The 22,070-nt window shown below is 45.9% G+C and overlaps 1 protein-coding gene across 7 annotated transcripts in view; it reads left to right on the top strand.

Annotated features, from left to right (window-relative positions):
* elf1 (E74-like ETS transcription factor 1) overlaps nucleotides 1-22,070 on the top strand; it is a 307,622-nt gene that overhangs the window by 111,586 nt on the left and 173,966 nt on the right. Inside the window, exon 2 of one of the 7 annotated variants that reach the window (XM_038776291.1) lies at nucleotides 12,328-12,469. The exons of the other annotated variants lie outside the window; for them this stretch is intronic. The gene's annotated coding sequence lies outside the window, so the exon portion shown is untranslated. The remainder of the gene's footprint in view (nucleotides 1-12,327; nucleotides 12,470-22,070) is intronic. 7 annotated transcript variants of the gene reach the window in all.

The following is a 22,070-nucleotide window of genomic DNA, read 5'->3' as shown; positions in this document are numbered from 1 at the left end:
CTGTCTGGAGGTGGTTAACATCGGTGGATCGTTCGGTCATCCCACCGAATTGTAATAAAAGGCATATGTTCCCAATGGGTGGGGCAGGGGAGAGGTGGGGGCAGGGAATGAATTGCAGACCTGGTGTGATTGGAAGTGGCTTGTAAAACATTGTCACTAGCTCGGTCTTTGTGCGGTTCCCTGTTTGAATACTTTTGTTATGAGTAGGATCCTGCTTCAGGAATTTCTATTTTTTCCCACAGGATGGAATTGGCTTAGGGGGTAGGGGCAAGGGGGAAGAGTTATTTTTGAGACAGGTAGCTTCACACAGACACTGAGTTAATGGGAGTCAAAATGCCCATGAGCTTAGTTTGATATTTTCCCACATGCTGCATCTTCTTTTTCAAATTTAGATTACCCAATTATTTTTTTTCCAATTAAGGGGGAATTTAGCATGGCCAATCCACCTAAACTGCACATCTTTGGATTGTGGGGGTGAAACCCACGCAGACACGGAGAGAATGTGAAAACTCCACACGGATAGTGACCCAGGGCCGAGATCGAACCCGGGTCCTCAGCACCGTAGGCAACAGTGCTAACCACTGCACCACTGTGCCGCCCCCACACATGATGTATCTACTTGATTGATGGGTGGCACAGTGGATAGCACGGTTGCTTCACAGTACCAGGGTCCCAGGTCCGATTCTTGGCTTGGGTCACTGTGCAGAGTCTGCACATTGTCCTTGTGTCTGCATGGGTTTCCTCCGGGTGCTCTGGTTTCCTCCCACAAGTCCCGAAAGATGTGCTGTTAGGTAAATTAGACATTCTGAATTCTCCCTCAGTATACCCGAACAGGAGGCAGCACGGTGGCGCAGTGATTAGCATTGCTGCATCACGGCGCCGAGGTCCCAGGTTCAATCCCGGCTCTGGGTCACTGTCTGTGTGGAGTTTGCACATTCTCCCCGTGTTTGCGTGGGTTTCACCCCTACAACCCAAAGATGTGCAGGATAGGTTAATTGGCCACGTTTAATTGTCCCTTAATTGGAAAAAAAAGAATTGGGTACGCTAATAAAATTTATTTTAAAAAAGTATACCCGAACAGGCGCTGGAATGTGGCGACTAGGGGCTTTTCACAGTAATGTAATTGCAGTGTTAATGTAAGCCTACAATAACTATTATTAATTAATTAATTCAATTTGTTACCCTATCACAGCAATGGATGAACACCTCGCACCCACTGTATTGGGAAGCCCATCTCTTTTAAATAGAAACAGCAGCAGATGAAACCCAGAGATGGAGATGGGCCGTTTACCTTTTTTCTTAAACCAGGGAGGTAAAAGTAGGATAAGGTCCAGAAAAGGCTATAAAGTTGGTCACTAAGTCATTGTGTTTTTTAAATAGTTTTGCTGTAAGGACAAGCTTTCACTAAGCTCTGAAATTATGCATACAGTGGAATTATTAGGAGTTTAAGTAGATCCACTGATGTGGAAAAGCTTATTTAATATTTTGTCTCATTATGTAAAGGCAGATGCATGGATTAAATTGAATTTGATCATTGCTGTTGCTCTTTACGCTCACTAGCTGCACAAAATTGAAGGTTAGTGAGTTGTATGTGGCCTCGCCGTGTTTTCTCTGCCTACCCTTTGAATAGATTTAAGATGTATGTGATCAAAAGACATGAATATCCAGTTCTGACCACAAGATACAATTGTTACATTGCATTCCCTGGGTTACACTCTTGCATCATATATGCATTGTGGGCAGGTTACCTACCAGATCGACTAGCATCACTCTACCCAAGAGGGCTATTGGCGAGGCAAAACACTTTAGCTTGTATCTGGTGAACCTTGGTCCTTCGTTTACTCTACCATTGTTAGGCTTTAGTTGTATTACCGTTGTGTCTAAATTTGATTGTCATTTTTGAGCCAGAAAGACTGAATGAATGACCTGAAAAGATGTCCACACAAACAAATAATGAATTTTTTGGTGACATTTCAGTCCTCTACTACATGTCCATGCTCTCAGCCAAGAATACATAATAAGGCTTGGCTGAGAGCTCAGAAATCCATTACTCTGCCGAAACACCCGAACTCCAGAGAAAACATTGCTTGGGGAGTATGAGGGTGTGTGGTTGGAGGGGGGGTGGGGTGGTGTGTGGTTGGAGGGGGGTTGGGGTGTGAGGGCAAAGGCTGGAGCGACTTTCTGTTTTTTTTAATTTTAACATAGTAACGAGGTGGGCCTTTTTAAACAGGCCACCTCTGCACTTGGCCAGCCCTGATTGGCTGGCCCGACAGTAACGTGGACCCACCAATGCTGCCCCCAAACCCGGCCTTTGCAGGTACATCTCCTGAGGCTCCCGCTACCCACCTTGGTGCTGAAAATCCAGGCCATGGAAAGACTGTAACTGCATTCTTATCCTCACCTACTCTCCCTTTCTGTTTTTTAAAATAATCTTAGAGTACCCAATCATTTTTTTCTAATTAAGGGGCAATTGAGCCTGGCCAATCCACCTACCCCGCACATCTTTGGATTGTGGGGGTGAAACCCACGCAAACACGGGGACAATATGCAAACTCCACACGGACAGTGACCCAGAGCCGGGATCGAACCTGGGACCTCGGCGCCGTGAGGCTGCAGGGCTAACCCACTGCGCCACCGTGCTGCCCTCCCTTTCTATTTCTAACCCTTAACTTCACCTTTCCCTCCAGCTGCTGATCTTCAATTATATTGAAGCATTCAGTTGAGAAACAAGGGTACGACATGTTATCTTTCACTGAAATAAACAGAAGAGAATTGCACCTTTTAAAATCTGGCCGGGCAGTGTCGACGTTGTGGAGCTCCAGGGATCGTAATTGAGCCAGGAATCTCCTGGGATGTAGTGAAAGGCAGATATTGTCTCAAGGGACAAAAAAAAATCATCTTTTCCTGCAGTTTAACTCTATTTCCTCCCTTCCTACCACTTCCCATTTGCAGATGAATTTCCTATTTAATGGTAATTTTTATCCCGAGATGAAGATCCTAATCATGTGTTCAGTCTGAAGCCAAAGTACTATATTTGAGCTGGCTTTCCCTCCTGACCTATCAACAGGCTACCTTGTCTAATGATAATCCTCCTTCCAGTTGCTGCCTTGCTGCAGCAGCACAGCTGAGATCGGACACTTGATTGGGTGTCCGTTCGAGCCCAACATGCCACTGTATCATCCTCAAGTTGATCTTTCAACCAAAAGAATAGAACAGTCTTGGCTGAGCTACAGCTCTCAAACCAGCCATAAATGTTTTCCAGCGTGAAAATTACAACTGCAGTGGTTTTGAGATACATGCAGTGAGTGTTGTTTTAAGCAATAGTGACTGCCTTTAACAGCAGTTGTGTAGCTGAGGTAACCTGGGTAACGAGGCCTACTGTTTTTCTGTGGTGTACTTTACACAACAAAGCCATGAACTATTTTGATACTTGGAAATATAAGAGTTCTGAAACCACAAGCTTTTTATCGCTTAAGTGCGCGCATGCTTTTTAAAGTTGAGCCACCACCTCCCACATTATCTCCAGGTTTGCCTCGGCTGTTTACCAGTTTTCTGGTGTTGAGTTGTTTTGCCTGAAAACTGTTGACTGTATTGAAAAGTGGGTTCATTGGAGGCAAGGGAGCTGCACATTATCCCAAACATTGAGATTCTACTGAAGATGAGGCTGTCGGTGGTCATTGTCCATTATAATCTGTGAAACTGATAATATTCTGTGCAGTTAAATGTGCAAATCCAAAGGTTACTGTGAGTTTTCGATCGCCTATTGAATACCTTGCAGATTGAAATCAGTTAGAAATCACTGATTGGACATGAAAGTAGAATTTTTACATGGTTATTTGCAACGAGAATAACACTTAAAAAAAAGTTGTGCTTTGTTGAATGAGAAGGGGCAGCTTATTAATGAAAAAATGAAAATCGCTTATTGTCACGAGTAGGCTTCAATTAAGTTACTGTGAAAAGCCCCTAGTCGCCACATTCCGGCGCCTGTCCGGGAGGTTGGTACGGGAATCAAACTGTGCTGCTGGCCTGCTTGGTCTGCTTTAAAAGCCAGCTCTTTAGCCCAGTGAGCTAAACCAGCCCCTTAAGACATAGGCCGTAGTTTTCCAGCCCAACCCATGAGGGTGAGCCACTGAAATCTTTGTTCACGTTGGTCGAACCAGAAGATCCCAATGATGTGAAGTGCTGGAAAATTACGACCATAATTTATATTTGTGGAACATCAAATTTCTCCATTCCTTGCGAAGAAATCTGTTAAACTTCAAAAGCACTTCCCTAGTTTGAAAATTGCTATTTCATCTTTGACCTTAATCCTATGTGTATTCCCCAAACATTATTTTGCTTACTTTAAAACGATAAGAACCTGCATCCTCTTTCCCGGATTGCTGTCTGTGAGCGTTCTTGCATGTAATGGCTTCTTAGCCTGTTTGATGACAGCACTGTCGCTGGATGCCAGCAATCTCCTCTAACTGGTGCCAGAATTAACTTAATTTTTAAAATATTATTCATGGGGATGTGGGCATCGCTGGGACTTGCCATCAGCATTTATTGCCCATTCTCAATTTCCCTTGAGCCGATTTCAGAGGGAATTTAAGAGGCAACCACATTGCTGTGTGTCTGGAGTCACATGTAGGCCAGACCAGGTAAGGATGGCAGATTTCCTTTTCTAAAGGATTTTACAGCAATTGGCAGTGATTTCCATCATCAGACTTTTAATTCTGGATTTTTATTGAATTCAAATGCCATCATTTGCCATAGTGGCATTCAAACCCAGGCCCTCAGAACATTACCCTGGGTCTCTAGATTACTAGATCAGTGACAATACCACTACACCACCACTAGGTGAGAAAGTGACAGCCACGCCACTGAGCTTCTGAGGTCTCTGTGGGCATCTTTCTTAAGGTCAGTGATGAGCGCTATGAAAATACAATCTTAGCCATTGTTGCTGCTGGGAGCTGGCCTTTTGGAGTTTGCCACAGGTGCAGCCTCCTAGCTTTGATGTGCTCCTATATCATGCCACCATATCACATTTGATCTTCGACAGAAGTTCAAGTGTCCAATCTGATCCTGAAAATGCATTCTTTGAAACTGTGTAACTGATTATCCGCCCCCAACCCACTCCTTTCACTCCATTTTCTCTCCCTCAGCAAGCAGTGCAATTAATGTTGAGATTGTGCTCTATGGTGAATTGCAAGGTTGACCCGTCTCATTCCTTTACTCTCCTCCAAGCCTCCTCGCCTCCTCACTTTTCGATTACCTCCCCCTTGCACCAAGAAGTATAGACTGCGTAGAATAGCACTCTAATGCGAGTGCAAATCAGCAAGTGGCTTTCTGGTTTCTCCTGCAAGTAATGTTCTTTCTGATTGTCTGGCAGTCGCAGAATCCTAGCTGACCCAGATGCTCTCCATACTTGACACCTATACACATGACAACTTGCATTTATTTATATAGCATCTTTAACACAGTAAAATGCCCCAAGCCACTTCACAACATTATCAGACATAATTTGGCATTAAAATGCATGAGGAGGTATTAAGACATATGATCAAAAAGGCTTGGTTAGGGCAGCACGGTGGCGCGGTGGGTTAGCCCTGCTGTCTCATAGCGCCAAGGTCCCAGGTTCAATCCCGGCTCTGGGTCATTGTCCGTGTGGAGTTTGCACATTCTCCCCGTGTTTGCAGGGGTTTTGCCCCCACAACCCAAAGATGTGCAAGCTGGGTGGATTGGCCATGCTAAATTGCCCCTTAATTGGAAAAAATGAATTGGGCACTCTAAATTTATTTTTTAAAAAGGCTTGGTTAATGTGGTACATTTTAAGACGTGTCTGGAAGGAAGAGAGAGGTAGAGGGGTTAGGGAGCCAATTCTGAGGCAGCTGATGGCACAAAGTTGCCAATGCTGAAGTGACGAAAATTGTGGATGAATAAGAGGAGCGCAGAGATCTCCAAGAGAGGGGTGAGCCACGGAGGGATTTGAAAACAAGGAGGAGAATGTCAAAATCAAGGCTAGACTGGAAGCCAGTCTAGGGCAGCAAGCACAGTGGTGATGGGTGAATGGGACATGCCACCGGTTCAGATACAACGGAGGTTACTGGATAATGATCAGTAGAGGGAACTTTAGTAACTGAGAAACATAGAAAATAGGAGCTGGAATAGAACATTCGAGGGCAGCACGGTGGCGCATTGGGTTTGCTCAGCTGCCACACGGTGCCGAGGTCCCAGGTTCGATCCCAGCTCTGGGTCACTGTCCGTGTGGAGTTTGCACATTCTCCCCATGTTTGCGTGGGTTTTTCCCCATAACCAAAAGATGTGCAGGGTAGGTGGATTGGCCACGCTAAATTGCCCCTTAATTGGAAAAAATGAATTGGGTATTCTAAATTTTTTTTTTAAATTCAAAAGAAGGGAATAGACCATTCGGCCTATTGAGCCTGCTCCGTCATTTAATATGATCATGGTTGATCCCCAACTCCATGCCATATTACTGCACTCTCCCCACACCCATTATATCTTTGGTGTCGAGAAATCCATATTTCCTCCTTTTTAAAAAAAAGTATTTTTCTTAAGGTTTTGCAGAATAAAACAGTAGTAACCATAATAACACAACAAACTAGAGTGAACATTAGCATAGTGCAAAAAGGGAATATACAATAACAATTAAATAGACATTACCCCATGCGACCCAGTCTTCCCACACCATCCCAATGAAGCACTCACCACCCCCCCCCCCCCCCACAGATTGCTGCTGCTGCTGACATTTTAATTTTCCCCGAGCAAGTCGACGAACGGCTGCCACCTCCGAGAGAACCCCAGCGTAGACCCTCTTAAGGCAAACTTTATTTTCTCGAGGCTGAGAAACCCAGCCATGTCGGTAACCCAAGTCTTGGGTGCTTCGGGTCCCTCCACATTAATAAAATCCGTCTCCGGGCGACTAGGGAGGCGAAGGCCAAGACGTCGGCCTCTTTCGCCCCCTGAACTCCTGGGTCTTCTGACACTCCAAAGATCACTATCTCTGGACTCGGCATCTCCCGTGTGTTAAGGACCTTGGACATTGCCCTCGCGAACCCTTGCCAGAACACTCTAAGCTCCGTGCATGCCCAAAACATGTGGACATGGTTTGCAGGGCTGCCCTTGCACCTCATACAACTGTCTACTACTCCAAAAAACTTGCTCATTCTCGCTGCCGTTGTGTGTGCCCGGTGGACCACCTTAAATTGAATTAGACTGAGCCTGGCACATGATGAGGAGGAATTAACCCTGCCCAGGACCTCTGCCCACAGACCCGCTTCCAACTCCCCACCTAGCTCCTCCTCCCACTTGTCCTTGAGCTCCTCCACCGGGGTTTATTCCACCTCCTGTAGTTCCTGGTAGATATCTGACACCCCTCCCCCACCCAGGTGCCGGAGACTACCCTGTCCTGTATCCTCTGTGGCGGTAGCGTCGGAAAGGCAACTACCTGTTTTTCCAGGAAGGCTCGTACTTGCAGATATTTAAAGGGGTTTCCTGGCGGCAGATTAAATTTGTCCTCTAGCCCCTTCAAACTGGGAAAGCTTCCGTCTATGAACAGATCTCCCATCCTTCTGATGCCTGCCATCTGCCAGCTCTGGAACCCACTATCCATCCTACCCAGGGTAAACCTGTGATTGTTGCATATCGGGGTCCAGACCGATGCTCCCTCCACCTTCTTGTACCTCCTCCACTGTCCCCAGATCCGCAGTGTCGCCACCACCCCCGGACTTGTGGAGTAACGGGTCAGCGAGAATGGCAAAGGGGACGTTATCAAAGCTCCCAGACTAGTACCGTTACATGACGCCGCCTCCAGCTGCTCTCTTCCCCCCCCCCCCCCCCCCCCCCCCCCCCCCCCATCGCCCACTTCCTAATCATAGCTAGCTATATTGGCCGCCCCCGCCCACTAGAAGTTCGGCAGCACCCCCCCCCCCCCGGACTGCGCTCCAACAGCCATCTCCTTACTCGCGGGGTCTTAATTCGCCCACACCAAGCCCGTAATGATCCTACTCGCCTGCTTAAAAAAGGCCTTGGGGATGAAGATGGGGAGGTACTGAAAGACAAATTAAAATCTGGGGAGGACAGTCATTTTCACGGTCTGCACCCTCCCTGCCAGTGACAGCGGGAGCATGTCCCACCTTTTAAAGTCCCCTTCCATTTGCTCCACCAACAGGGTCAGGTGCATCCTGTGCCTGTGCAGGGCATCCCATTTCCTGGCCACCTGTTTACCCAGGTAACAAAAACTTTTCATATTTCCTTCTTAAATATATTCAGCTACTTGGCCTCCACAGCCTTTTGTGGCAGAGAATTTCACAGATTCACCACTCGGAGTGAAGAAACTTCTCCTCATCTCAGTCCTGTTATGCGCGACCCCAGGTGAGCTTCCGCAAAAGTTGTTGATCTGGGTGAGACCCCTCGATTTGTCGCTGTCCGTCTGAGGTACCCCCCCCCCCCCACCCCCCCAAATGTTACAAACCTTGGTGAGGAGGGTTGACTGGCTCCTTATCTTTATTCACCTCATCCTCTGCTGGTAGCAACAAGGTTTAATCTAACACGGTTCCCTTTCCCTTTGAAACCTTTTCCAGATCCAATAGCACTATTTAAAAGGGAGCCAATTTAACCAGGCTTTTGTGAGTTTTAAGATAGAGTAAGTTTATTAACTACTAAAAAGATAAGGAGAAATGTTAAAACGCATTCATATAGTTTAGAAGTAAGAATTGAGTCTAATAGTAACTAAATGGAAATAAATAGTTAGACGGAACAGTCCTTGATTTGTGACGAGTAAATGAAGAAGTATAGTGACTATTACAAATTGATTCCTGTATTATTGACTTCTGCAGGTGAATAATTGATTCTTCAGTTCAGGTGTTCTCCGGTTTGGTTGAGCTATTTCAGTTCCTTCTTCCAGCTGCAATGTTTTTTTCTTTTTTGTTGCTGGCTGGGTGTCTTCCACGGTCAGAGAGAGAGTTTTAGATACCCCTGCAAAAAAGGGTTATTTTCTAGTTCCAGGAATACTGCTTCTAGCACTGCATGACATTCGGGAACCTCCGTTTGCTTTTCCTTGCTGCTCCCACACAGATAGACCGACAGGGCAGGCAGACAGGCTCTAGCAGCTCCCCCAACTAGCTTTTAACCTCTTCTTAGTACATTCCAACTGGAAACCCAGAATACGCAGTCGGTCGAGGCAATTGCAGCCAGTGTCTTTGAGATGAGATAGTCGTTATGTTCCCTTGTCTTTACCGGAGATGGTAATCCGTCTTTGGATGCTTTTAGAAGTACTTTGACTGGAAACACAGAGAGGGGTTCCATTGTTCCTTCAACAAACACCCTACAGTCATTCCTGTTCGTGGCTAACTGTACATTTTCAGCCATCTTTGGGATTTGTGTCCATTTTAAAATGTGAAAGCCTTTTCAATGGCCAATATTTCCGTTTGCATATTCCACGTTTTTTTCCTCATCATAACAGTACTAAGTGGCCGACTCTGTATTCTGAGACTGTGACCCCTTGTTCTGGATCCCCCAGACAGGGGGAACCTTATCCTTGCACCCAGTCTGTCCAGCCCTGTCAGAGTTTTATATGTTTCAAGAAATCCACCCCACGTTCTTCTAAACTCCAGTGAATACAAGCCTAGCTGACGTGATATCTCCTCATGGGACAATCAGTCTGGTGAACCTTCGCTGCACTCAGTCTGTCGCAAGTCTATGCATTCTTTGGAAAGGAGACCAAGATTCTACGCAATACTCCAGGTGTGGTCTCACCAAGGCCCTGTACAGCTACAATAAGATGTCCTTCTCCTGTATTCAAGATCTCTTGCAATGAAGGCCATCGTATCTTCCTAACTGTCTGCCACTCTGAAAAAGACCCTCCTTCTGCTAACAATTCTCAGTCCAAGCCAATTTATCACCCCCAATCCCATGACCTTTAATTTTTCACACCAACTTATTTTGTGGCCCCCTGTCTGCATGGGTCTCATCCCCACAACCCAAAAAGATGTGCAGGGTAGGTGGATTGGCCACGCTAAATTGCCCCTTAATTTGAAAAAAGATACTTGGGTACTCTAAATTTATTTTGTTAAAAACCTCTTATGAGGGACTTTCTCAAAAGCTTTGGTTGGCTTTTTTGCATTTTTCCCATCTCTGACAGCACGTAAAACCCTTTTGTGCTACCCTTGCTGAGATCAGCTGGCACAATATAGATTAAGGCTTGAATCTAGGCCCTACAGACTGGGGCCATATCTGGCAGTAATTTAAACAGTGGGTCATTGGGGAACCTCATTCTATTCTTGTCTTCCACTAATGTACACTCCTATTAAATTTCTATTTAATAGAACAGTGGCCGAGCAAATTCTGGTTAATTAAAAGAACGGATGAGATGATGAGACTATTAAATGTAATTATATTTTATTGCCATGTACATATTAAATACATTATGTTTCAAAATGTGGCTCGTAACTTTATAATAAAATAGTTGAATAAGCATTTCACTTCCAGAAAACTGTGGTGCAAGTTTTTAAAAGCATAAATGTTAATATTTCTCTTTAAAGTTTGAAAAGTAATTTGTTTTACATGAAGACTCTTTTGGGTCCGATCTCACGGCCTCGTCGCGCACGATGGGGACATCAAATCTCATGAGAGGCGTCTTGCAAGATTTGCGACGCTAAGGACGCCCTGCAACATCTAATGGGACCCAGAATTGCATATTTAAGTGAGCAGTTAGCCAGCGCCGGGGTCTCCCAAGGTCCTGTATCGAACGGCCGTGCCTGTGAGTCCTTTCCATGCCACCAGTTAGCACTAATCCACACAAACGTGGACCATGCATAATGGCAGCTGGTGGTGTCTCCCAGGCCATCTGAGGCCCCAAGTGGTCCGGTTCTGGGAAGGATGGTACTCTAGCACTCCTGCCACCTTGGCAGTGCCAGCCGAGCACCCTGGCCATGCCACCCTGGTGTTCACAGGTGGCATTGCTAGGCAGGCAGAGGCACTGCGGGAGTGCCCAGCTGGCAGTCGCAACATGTCCAGGCGACAGTTTGTTTGTGCTGGGGATCGGGCCCGGGTCGCACTGTCAAGTTGGGGGGGGGGGGGGGAGGGTAGGTAGGTATCCAGAGTCTTCGGCAGAGGTTTGAGAGATGAGGGCGGCATTTAAATGAAGGAAATGGGACCCAATGGTAATAATTCCTGATTTAAAAAAAAAAAGTTTGCACCAGACAGCCAGGCATGTCTCCCTCCAGCGAACCCATGAATTATTTCTGAACACTCTGTGTGTCATTCTCCCAAAAGGGAATAATGTCCACTAGCAAGCGCGTTTAGCCGTTGTTTCCCAGCACTCGCAGTGCTGTGAAACACATGGCTTTTCAACACGACTGATGTTGAATAAGGGGCCTGAATGGGGAATGGGCGGCCGGGGCTGCACATAACTCTTGGATCTGTACATTGCAGTGAGGCTTGCTGCTTTGCTTTAATATGCAGATTTGCTAATAATGGGCGGGATCCACATCGCAACGTCTCACGGGATTGTGTTGAATCTTGCGAGGCATGGCAAGCCAGGTAGGTCCCGGGAGCTGGTCACCTGTTTATCAATGGCCATGCTGTGCCGCGGCAAGCTACTTTTCCGGCGCAGCATGGCCGTTGAATCGTGTCCTCTGTGGGAAATATGATTCCAATAATTTTTTCCCCCCAGGTAGTTGTTTTCTATTCTTAGCCTGTTTACTGTGATTCAGATGGTAAATGTATTACATAGAATTTACTAAACCTTGAAGGCCCAAGTTTTAATCCCTGACTCCTTTGAGTTGGATGATTTCAAATAGCATAGGAGTAAGGGGTTGCAAAACTCACCTCAGTGTGTATATGTGGGTTAGAGAAACATCAGCTGAACTGTGGCGCTCCATGTGGTAAAAGGGCCTGTTAATGCTCGTTTTGTTGGCCAAAACATGAAGGTCAGATACTTGGGTGAGGTAAACTGTATGGGACCACAAGTGGTTGTGCACACTTTCAGTCACACATTTGGGAGGAGAAGAGAAAATGATCTGTGATTCCAGGCAACACTGCTTGGAAAAGGGAGACTTGGAAGAATCATCCCACCAAGCGACAATTTTATTTTTAGATCAATTTGGGAAAATCTGAATGTTGAAAATTAATCTGAATTTATTTCGGACAATATTTAGATTGAAATATGGAAGATTCTGGTAATACTCAGCGGGTCTAATGTCATCTGTGGAGGCAGATCGAGATTGATGACCTTTCAGGTGGCCTGAAATGTCAACTCTGTTTTTCTCTCCACGGACGCTGCCTGACCATGTTGCGCATTTCCAACATTTTCTGTTTTGATTTCAGATTTTCAGCATCTGCAGGATTTTGGTCGAAGCGCTTTCCTGTTGACTGACCTGCCGCTGCAAAATGCAGCAATGTGAGGAGAGTACATGAGTACATAATCCGGTCTAGTCATTTTCAGGAACGTGCACTTGACCACAATCGGGTGAGCACACCAGAATAATGTCTGACCCCCTCATCCTGTCATGCAAATAGGCTGTTACTGACGGGCCAGAGTTGATCTGATGCGGGAGACTATGGAGATGGATGTGCGCAAAAGGCTGAAAACTTAAGCAGTAAAAATTGTTAATAAGTAATTGGTTCAGATCCATTTTAAAGAATTGAGTGGGATTGGTTTGAAAGATGTTTAATGATTCAGAATGGAAATTTTCATAATGTCATAACAATGCAAGCATTTCGGCACACAAGGTCAGCATGGAGTGTATTTGGAGTGTCTAGGGAATGTAATGTTGAGCTCATCAGAATCTATTCATTTCACTGACTCCTTCATTTTCGAAACTCGAAGTCTATTACTTGAGCTGGGGCTGAGGATTGAACCAAGCTCTGATCGAGCATGAATCATGCTTCAGCAGGAGCATGCGCCGACTTGTTTCCATGTGTATGCTAAACCCTGAGTAGATTAGATAAACAGGCTTATGTACGTGCCCTGAATTTGTTATTTTCTTCTTAGTTTTTAATCATCAGATCCATTCCATTAGCGGGCAGTTTGCAGTTGGGGAGGTTGATCAATTTTTAACAATATGTATGTTTGAAATTCCTACCGTTTACAAACAAACAAGAAAAAGGTTTAACCCGAGATAGAGAAAGCAAAGTATGGATTTGTTTGAGCCATCTGCTGGCTGTATCATACAATCCAATATATTCCACTGTGGAATAGAGAGGACTTTGAGCTGATTAGCTTGCTGTCTCCAGTTGTATTGCACAGCCTATTAAATTCTACACAGTACCATGTAATTATGCTTGCTATCCTGTCTGGTATGAGTCAGAATGCAAATTAACTGTTTATAGCCCAGCTAGGTCAGGGTTCGCCTTTATTGAATGGATCTCAACTGAGCTAACGTTGCAATCCCATTCTCTGAGGATTCTTTGCTGCCATCGTAGCATCTCGATCAAGTACTGAGACCAGACCAAGACGGCATTTCTTTCTACGGATTATTCCAAAAGTACATAACTTTACAAACTTGTGTTTCCCTAATTGAATGTACAGAACATGTTTTAATTGCATTACATTGGTGAGTGGAGAGTCTTTTAGATTTGAAAGTACAAAATACAGTTTTGGTGGTGCTTTCCAGCTGAATTTTGGGCAACATTCAGCCCTGGGTTGACAAGCGGCAAGTAACATTTATGCCACTCAAGTGCCAGGCAATGGCTATGTATCAATCTACATATAACCCCTACAGTGCATAAGAAGGCCATTCGGCCCATCACGTCTACACCGACCCTTCGAAAGAGCACTCTACCCATGTCCACTCCCCCATGTCCACTTCCCCCATCCACCCTGCTCTATCCCTGTAACTTAACTTGCACATCCCTGGACACTTGAGGGGCGCTTGATCATGGTAAATCCACCTAACCTGCACATCTTTGGACTGTGGGAGGATACCAGAGCACCCAGAGGAAACCCATGCAGGGGAGAATGTGCAAACTCCATACAGATAGTCACCCGAGGCTGGAATGGAACCCGGGTCCCTGGTACTGACGCAGCAGTGCCACCATGCCCTATCTCCAACAAGAGAACATCTAACCATCTCCCCTTTATATTAAAAGGCATTATTGTTGTTGAAACCTCACTGTTAGCATTCTGGATTACCATTGATCAGAAATTGAACTATATTGTGGCTACAAGAGCAGGTCAGAGACTGGGAATTCTGCAGACTCATCTGACTCCCTGAAGCCTGTCCAAGGTATAAGTCAGGAGTGTGATGGAAAACTCTTCACTTGCCTGGATGATTTCTGATCCAACAACATTCAAAAAGCTTGATTGACTTTCTAAGGCAAAGCAAACCAATTGATTGGTACCCCATTCACCACCTTAAACATTAATTTCCTGCACCACCGATGGACAGTGGCCAGCAGTGTGTACCATACACACTGCAGCAACTCACCAAGGCTCCTTTGACGGCATGTTTGTTTCAAACCTGTGATCTTTACCACCTAAAAGGACAAGGGCAGCAGATGCTAGGGATAATGGGGATGCCATTACCTGCATGTTCCCCTCCAAGCCACTCAGCATGCTGACGTGGAAATGTATCGTTCCTTCACTATTTCAGGGTCAAAATCCGGGAAGTTTCACCTTTAGCACTGTGGGTGTACCTACACCACATGGACTGCAGTGGTTTAAGCTGCAGCTCACATCCACTTCCTCTCAGGCAATTAGGGATGGGTAATAAATACTGGCTTACTCAGCGATGCCCAAATCCTACGAAAGAATAAGTAAAGGAAAATTCTGTGAAGTAAAAGGAAAGTTCTGTGGAACTATATTAGCTTCAGGTCCAGCATTGCAGGTGTCTATCTACTGATGCATTCAGTTCACTAATGGCCATGTCACACCTCTACTGGAATAATTGACAAAGGGCGCAGCAATGTCTTGTGAAGAATTGTGATATTGTGGTCGATAAAAGCCCTGGGGGAGAAGTTGCCTTTCTGCGTTGCATTATTTGTCTAAACATCCAGGGTGAATTAACTTGAAATACAGTCGTTGTTCTTATGTGGATGAATGTGGCAGCTATTTTGTGTATAGCACAAATCAGACATCCAGTAATAACCTGAATAACTAGTTAATCTGTTTAAATGTCTTGGCTCAGTGTGTGTGGAAGGGGGGGGGGGGTAATATTGGCCAATGCGATGGGAAAACGCCCTGCCTTTCTTTGAATGGATACATACAACCACATTTGCCAGAACTGGCAGGTGGGGGCCCTTTATTTTACAGCCCATTCGAAGGCCCGTGATATATTACAGCACTGAACCGAGATTTCCGAACCAAGAATAATGCTAAAAATCACAACTTTCTGATTGAATGGTGAGAATATTGCTCATTATTTTATTTATTTATTTTTAAAATAAATTTAGAATACCCAATTCATTTTTTCCAATTAAGGGGCAATTTAACGTGTTCAATCCACCTACCCTGCACATCTTTGGGTTGTGGGGGCGAAACCCACGCAAACACGGGAAGAATGTGCAAACATCCTGCATTTAATAGTGCCTTTGACATAATAAAATATTCCAAAGGAGTAGTTCACAGGAAGGTTATCTGACAAAGAGCGAAACATGAAGATATTGGGGCACATTGAAAATTTGGTCAAATAGTGTATGTTTTGTTATGCTCTTGACGTAGCATAAGCTGCTTCCTTGATGTGCACTCTGACAAAGGAAGGTTCAGACTTGGAGATAGCTTTAACATGTTTATTTAAACTGTTAACAATTCTCCTACTTGGATTCGACTTTCCCGTTAATCCTGCTATAGCTACTCAGACTGATGAACCAGCCTGCTACAATCCAGGTGGTGGGTATGATGTGTTGAGTCAACCCTGTGGACTCCACTGGAAAGAGGAAGATCATGTGTGCTGTGTCCTTTTTATATGGGTTGGTGTAATTCCCTCCTGTGGTGGTGTCACCTCTGTGTATCGCGAATGCTCATTGGTCGTGTCCTATCTTACTGACCTATTGGTTGAATGTCTGTGTTTCATGTCTCTGGTGTTCCCTCTAGTGTCCAGCTAGTCTACGTGTATTTACATTAACCACTTGTGAATCTACAGTGATGCATATCACCACAGTGTAAGGAGTGTCTTAAAGTAGGAAAGTGAACTACAGAGACAGATGTTCAGGAAAAGGTTCTTTATTTAAAATTTAGAGTACCCAATTATTTTTTTCCAATTAAGGGGCAATTTAGCATGACCAATCCACCTACCCTGCACATCTTTGGGCTGTGGGACGAAACCCACAGGAAAAGGTTCTTAAGCTTAGTGCTCAGGCATCTGAAGGAACAGCCACCAATTAAAGTTGGTGATGCACAAGAGGCCTGGATTGCAGGAGCATGAATGTCTTGGACGATTGAAGGGATGGAGTCAGCTACAGAAATGGGGCGAAGAAAGACAATGGAGAGAGTTGAAAACCAGAACGAGATTTTAAAATACGGGTGTTGCTTAACTGGGAGCCAGTGAACACATGGGCGATAGACCAATGATAATTGGCCTGTGTTAGGATATGGACAGCAGAATTTTGGATGACCTCGGGTTTCTGGAGAATGGAGGATTAGAATAGTCGAGATGAAAGGGTAGCATGGTGGTTAGCATAAATGCTTCACAGCTCCAGGGTCCCAGGTTCAGTTCCCGGCTGGGTCACTGTCTGTGCGGAGTCTGCACGTCCTCCCCGTGTGTGCGTGGGTTTCCTCCGGGTACTCCCGTTTCCTCCCACAGTCCAAAGATGTGCGGGTTAGGTGGATTGGCCATGCTAAATTGCCCTTAGTGTCCTAAAAAATAAGGTTAATGGGGTGGGGTTACTGGTATAGGGTGGATATGTTGGTTTGAGTAGGGTGATCATTGCTTGGCACAACATTGAGGGCCGAAGGGCCTGTTCTGTGCTGTACTGTTCTATGTTCTATGAAAGATAACAAAATAACACTTTGATAATATGGGACAGAGTATACAGATTAATCAATTGAGGGGGAAATGTGTACTTTTAAATGCTTCAATAACTTGAAACGTTGCTTTAACGTTTTTCCTGAAAGATGATGGAAATGCCTATTGTATATTTAATGAGTCTGATGGTTCATTAGAAATAGATTTAATTCCGGTTTACAGGCTGAAGTGACGATCTTTACCAGTAATTGAGCAACTTTTAATTTCACATGTAATATACCTTGCTCATTTTTAATCTACAAAGTATTTCAGTGAAATGACCGTCCTCTAGTATTTTGCTGCCTTTTTTCCAACACAATTCTGCTCCACAGGAAGCAAATCTGCATACTGTCAATTGAATTTGAGGCTCCTGTTGTGTTATTTAATGCAAATCCTTTCAAACACTCTTCTATTATAGACTATGCTTTCTTTATTTGAATAACTTATGAACATGCAAAGTACAACAACACTCTCTCTTTCACTTCTGTAAGGTTACGAAGTCACATGCAGTTTCCATGACTGAAGTCAAAAGAATTTTTCTTTCAAAAATTTCAATTGCTCCCCGTTCATTTTAAGCGACAGCTTCTATTGTACGACAGCCAGGTAAATGGTGGTGTGTGTCCTTTTCTTAATGCAGAATAATATGAGGCTGAGTTAAAGGAAGGTATTAAGCTGTTGGTGCTATGTCTGGTTACCATGCTCTTGTGCTAAGCTAGTGAAATGTAATCATTGTGTTTCCTTCAACTTGCAGCAATAATGAGACCAAAGCAGCAAAGCTTCAGTTCGCCAAGTTTAATTTTCTTTCATTCTGAAAATGAGGAGCATTGCCTTCTCTCTGTGAGGACCACCGGTGGAGCTGGCACGTGAAATTATTTAATCCTCTCGATGGGGGAATCCAGGCGAGAGCATGTAGGGCACCAAAGTTGTTTCACAAATTTAAAGTAAAATGCTACAGTTCTCATCGCTCATCAGCTGTTTGACCTGTCAGCCTGGTGCTGACATTGTTCCACTTTAGTGCCTGCCTCCCATTGTAAGCCCCCGCTTCATTGCTCAGTTAACTGAATCTGCTGGTCATTGGTTTAACACCTGCAAAGCATCTAGTGTTACAAAGTACAATGGGTGTCCTGTCTTTAACATTCCCACTAGAGGTAGAGCATGATGCTTGATACAGTGTCAGTGTCCTGTTGCCCATTTGCTTTGGGTCTGGTAGAGATTGAACACCGGGTGGGATTCTCACAGCCCGGGGCTGGGACGGAGAATCCCCGCAACCGGCATGAATCGAGCCACACCGCCCCGACACCCTGCGGAGAATTAGCGCCATTGGCGCCAGCATGGTTGGCGCGGGCCTCCACCGGTTCTCGGCCTGGGAGCAGCCATCGTAAAAAATCCGAGTCCCACTGGTGCCATTCACACCTGCTCTCAGCCGGCGGGACGTCGGTGTGGAAGGATCCAGGGGCAGCCTGTGGGGGGGGGGGGGGGGGGTCATCCCGGGCGGGTGGCTCCGATGTGGCCTGGCCCGCGATCGGGGTCCCACCGATCGGCTGGCCGGCCTCTCTGGCTGGGGGGCATCCTTTTTTCCGTGCCGGCCCCTGTAGCTCTGCGCCATATTGTGTCGGGGCCGGCGCGGAGAAGGGAGCCACTGCGCATGTACGCGTTGGTGCCGGTGCCACTGCGCATGCGTGGACCCCACCAGGATCAGCAGATGGAGCGTCATGGATCAATCCAATGCCGTGCTGGCCCCCTGTAGGGGCCAAAATTGCTGATCCTGAGGCGGTGTTTTTTAAAAATAAATTTAGAGTACCCAATTCATTTTTTTCCAATTAAGGGGCAATTTAGCGTGGCCAATCCACCTAGCCTGCATATCTTTGGGTTGTGGGGGTGAAACGCACGCAGACATGGGGAGACTGTGCAAACCCGACACGGACAATGACCCAGAGCCAGGATCGAACCTGGGATCTCGGCACCGTGAGGCAGCAGGGCTAACCCACTGCGCTTTCGTGCTGCCCCCTGAGGCCGTTTTGATGCCATCGAGAAACGCAACGGCTTTTCCAACGGCATCAACATTTAGCCTTAGGATCACAGAGTCCCGCCCACCATTTATTTTTCATCTCCTTGAGTTCTCTGCCTGAAAGCAGGTCCTTGGCAGTTGTTTGCCGAACCAAGTTACAGGTACGGTGAGGAGGCAGGCTCGGCGTCACCTCAGCCAAAGTGAGGTTTCAACACTATGCTGTTGGCATCGATCTGATCCACAAGCTAGTTGTTTAACCAACTGAGTTAACTGGTCTGAGCACAGATACCAAGATACGTTTTGGAGATAAATGGAGGGTTGCAACTAAAAGCGGATGTCATGAACCTTATGTTCAATCTTTCAAACTGAACTGCTGCCCTTGCATCCCTATCAGCAGTATTGTTTTCATAAATAGTTATTTGGTCGGACAGAACTTGAGTATTGCTGAAAAAAAGAGACACATTAAAGGTTTTCCTTTTGTAGAATACCAATGTAAGGGGAAAACAACAATTTACACTGCATGAGAAGAGAGCGCTAATTGGTTGGTTAGTGGACTCCGATTTGGCGAGACGTTTCCACGGAGAATGCACTTGTTGATGGTGACCGACAGATTATTGCCAAATAGGCAGCACGGTGGCGCAGTGGGTTAGCCCTGTTGCCTCACGGCGCCGAGGTCCCAGGTTCGATCCCGGCTCTGGGTCACTGTCTGTGTGGAGTTTGCACATTCTCCCCGTGTTTGCGTGGGTTTCACCCCCACAACCCAAAGATGTGCAGAGTAGGTGGATTGGCCATGCTAAATTGCCCCTTAATTGGAAAAAAATAATTGGGCACTCTAAATTTATTTTTAAAAAAAAAGATTATTGCCAAATATTGTTTGAAATTTATACCAGACAGCTTTAACCTGATTGGTCACGGCATTGCCCTGAGGAATAAGTTAGTGAATGGCTGCCATTTATTTTGTTCAGCTGAAACAAGCGCAATTTTTGTACATGTTCTTTCTCACTGTAAAGAATGGGACCCTGTGTATTAATATATGTATAATAATATATACTCCTGTTTTTTATATTTATAGTCCTGTTTGTTGGAGAAGTTATTTACTGTTGCCAATACTGGCAGACAGCACTAAGAATATTCCTGTGGCATTAATTTTAACAGTGATGTTGCCCATTAATTTGTGCCTCAAATACTTCATTTCTCTCTCGGCTTTGCCCATGTTAGACAGGGTCAACATAATGCCGGTTAATCACCTTTCACTTTTTGGATTTGGTATATGATTTTACAGCTAGATATTGTTCCTGCTACCAATCCTCGTCCTTTATCTGAGTTGGGGGCTGGCACCAACACACACTCGCCTGCCTTTGAGCTTCCATGAGCATAGTCCTGGAATGGGACTGGAACCGAAGCCTTGCTGGTTCAGAATCGGCAGAGCTACCCAACTGAGCCACTCCTGGTCCATAATGATGTCTAAAATCGAGAAGTATGTATGTACTTGTAAAGCATTTTTCTGTTAATATTACCAACAGCATTTTCTCATCTATTGAGTAAGTGAAATGCTGATGTATCATTAACAGGGGAATAAAAGGGAAACGGGAATAGAAGTGACGTCTGACCTACAAATTCATAAGACTATTGCCTGTGGTAACACAGTACCATCGCTTTGTATAGTAGCTGAATGTAGGGAGCTATTTGCAGTTGTCCTTATTTGTAATACAGTATCTGCATTGTAGTATTGGAGGCCCTCTGGGCATGTTGAGGGCTTTTTAAAAAAAAAACTTGAGGTTAGTTAATGTATTAAAACTCGAGCACACACGGGGAGAAGGTTCAGTCTCCGCAGACAGTGACCCAAGCTGGGAATCGAACCCAGGTGCCTGGTGCTGTGAAGCAACAGTGCTCACCACTGTGCTACCGTGCCGCCATAATAGTGGGTCAAAGCTAATTTAGAAGGGAAGCTTGGTGGCACAGTGGTTAGCATTCCTGCCTCACGGCGCCGTGGTCCCAGGTTCGATCCCAGCTCTGGGTCATTGTCCGTGCGGAGTTTGCACATTCTCCCCATGTTTGCGTGGGTTTCGTCCCCACAATCCAAAAAAGATGTGCAGGTGGGTGGATTAACCACGTTATATTGCCCCTTATTTGGAAAAAAATGAATTGGGTACTCTAAATTTATTTTTTAAAAATCAAAGCTGATCTGAGTGAACTTAGTACAGACTAGGGATCAAAGTTGGGGGTGGGGAGCGATTCTCCGAGCCCAGTGCCGGTCCGGAGAATCGGCGGAACCGCGCCACGAGGCCCCGAAGCCGGCGCGCGATTCTCCGAGGTGCGGAGAATTGGTGCCATTTGGGCTGGCCGCGGGCCGCTGGAATCGGCGGGGCCAAGCAGCCGGGCCGATACGACAGAGTCCTGCCGGTGTCGTTCATCCCTGGTTGCTGCTGGCGGGAACTCTGTGAGAATGGTCGGGGGTGGAGGGGGGCTCCTTCACCGCGGGCCCTCCGATGGGGTCTGGCCCACAGTCGGGGCCCACCAATCGGTGGGCCGGCCTCTCTTTCCTTCTCCCCACCCCCGGGCATACTTTATGGCGCGGCTGGCCCCTGAACACCGACGCCATGTTGGTCGGGGCCGGCGTGCTAAAGAAGTCCCCTGCGCATGCAGGGGGTGGGCCTACATTTTGGATGCTGGTCCAAGTCCACCATCAAGCACGGCGCGGCCGCTCTGGGCCACCGCCGTGCGTATATGCGGACTCCTGAGCGGACGTGCGGGCCCTGTTATCCGCAGCCAGAGCTACGAGGAGCACTCCGGGGACCTGCCAGCCCCCTGCAGGTTGGAGAATCACTCGGGCCTTTCTTAAGGAAAGTCAAGATTGAAACCGTGGGGGCATCGCCCCATTTTTGGAGAACCCAGCCCATTGTTTTTAATACACAAATGTGCGATCTGGAATATTGTGGTAAAGTGGTTTTTTCTCCACAATTGAAGTAGACTTTGTTGTCACTGCTGGTCTGAGATGGACGCCTGTTTCTTTTGACCATCTGACGATCATAGAATGATTGATTGTGATGTCACTGCTTTATTTATATTACAATTAGTAATTTATTTCTGAACCATTTTTCCATTCACTTTTCTCCATT

This window comes from Scyliorhinus canicula, chromosome 17, assembly GCF_902713615.1.
Source record: "Scyliorhinus canicula chromosome 17, sScyCan1.1, whole genome shotgun sequence".
In the NCBI taxonomy this organism is placed as follows: Eukaryota; Metazoa; Chordata; class Chondrichthyes; order Carcharhiniformes; family Scyliorhinidae; genus Scyliorhinus; species Scyliorhinus canicula.
This window is presented reverse-complemented; position numbering and strand designations above follow the sequence as displayed.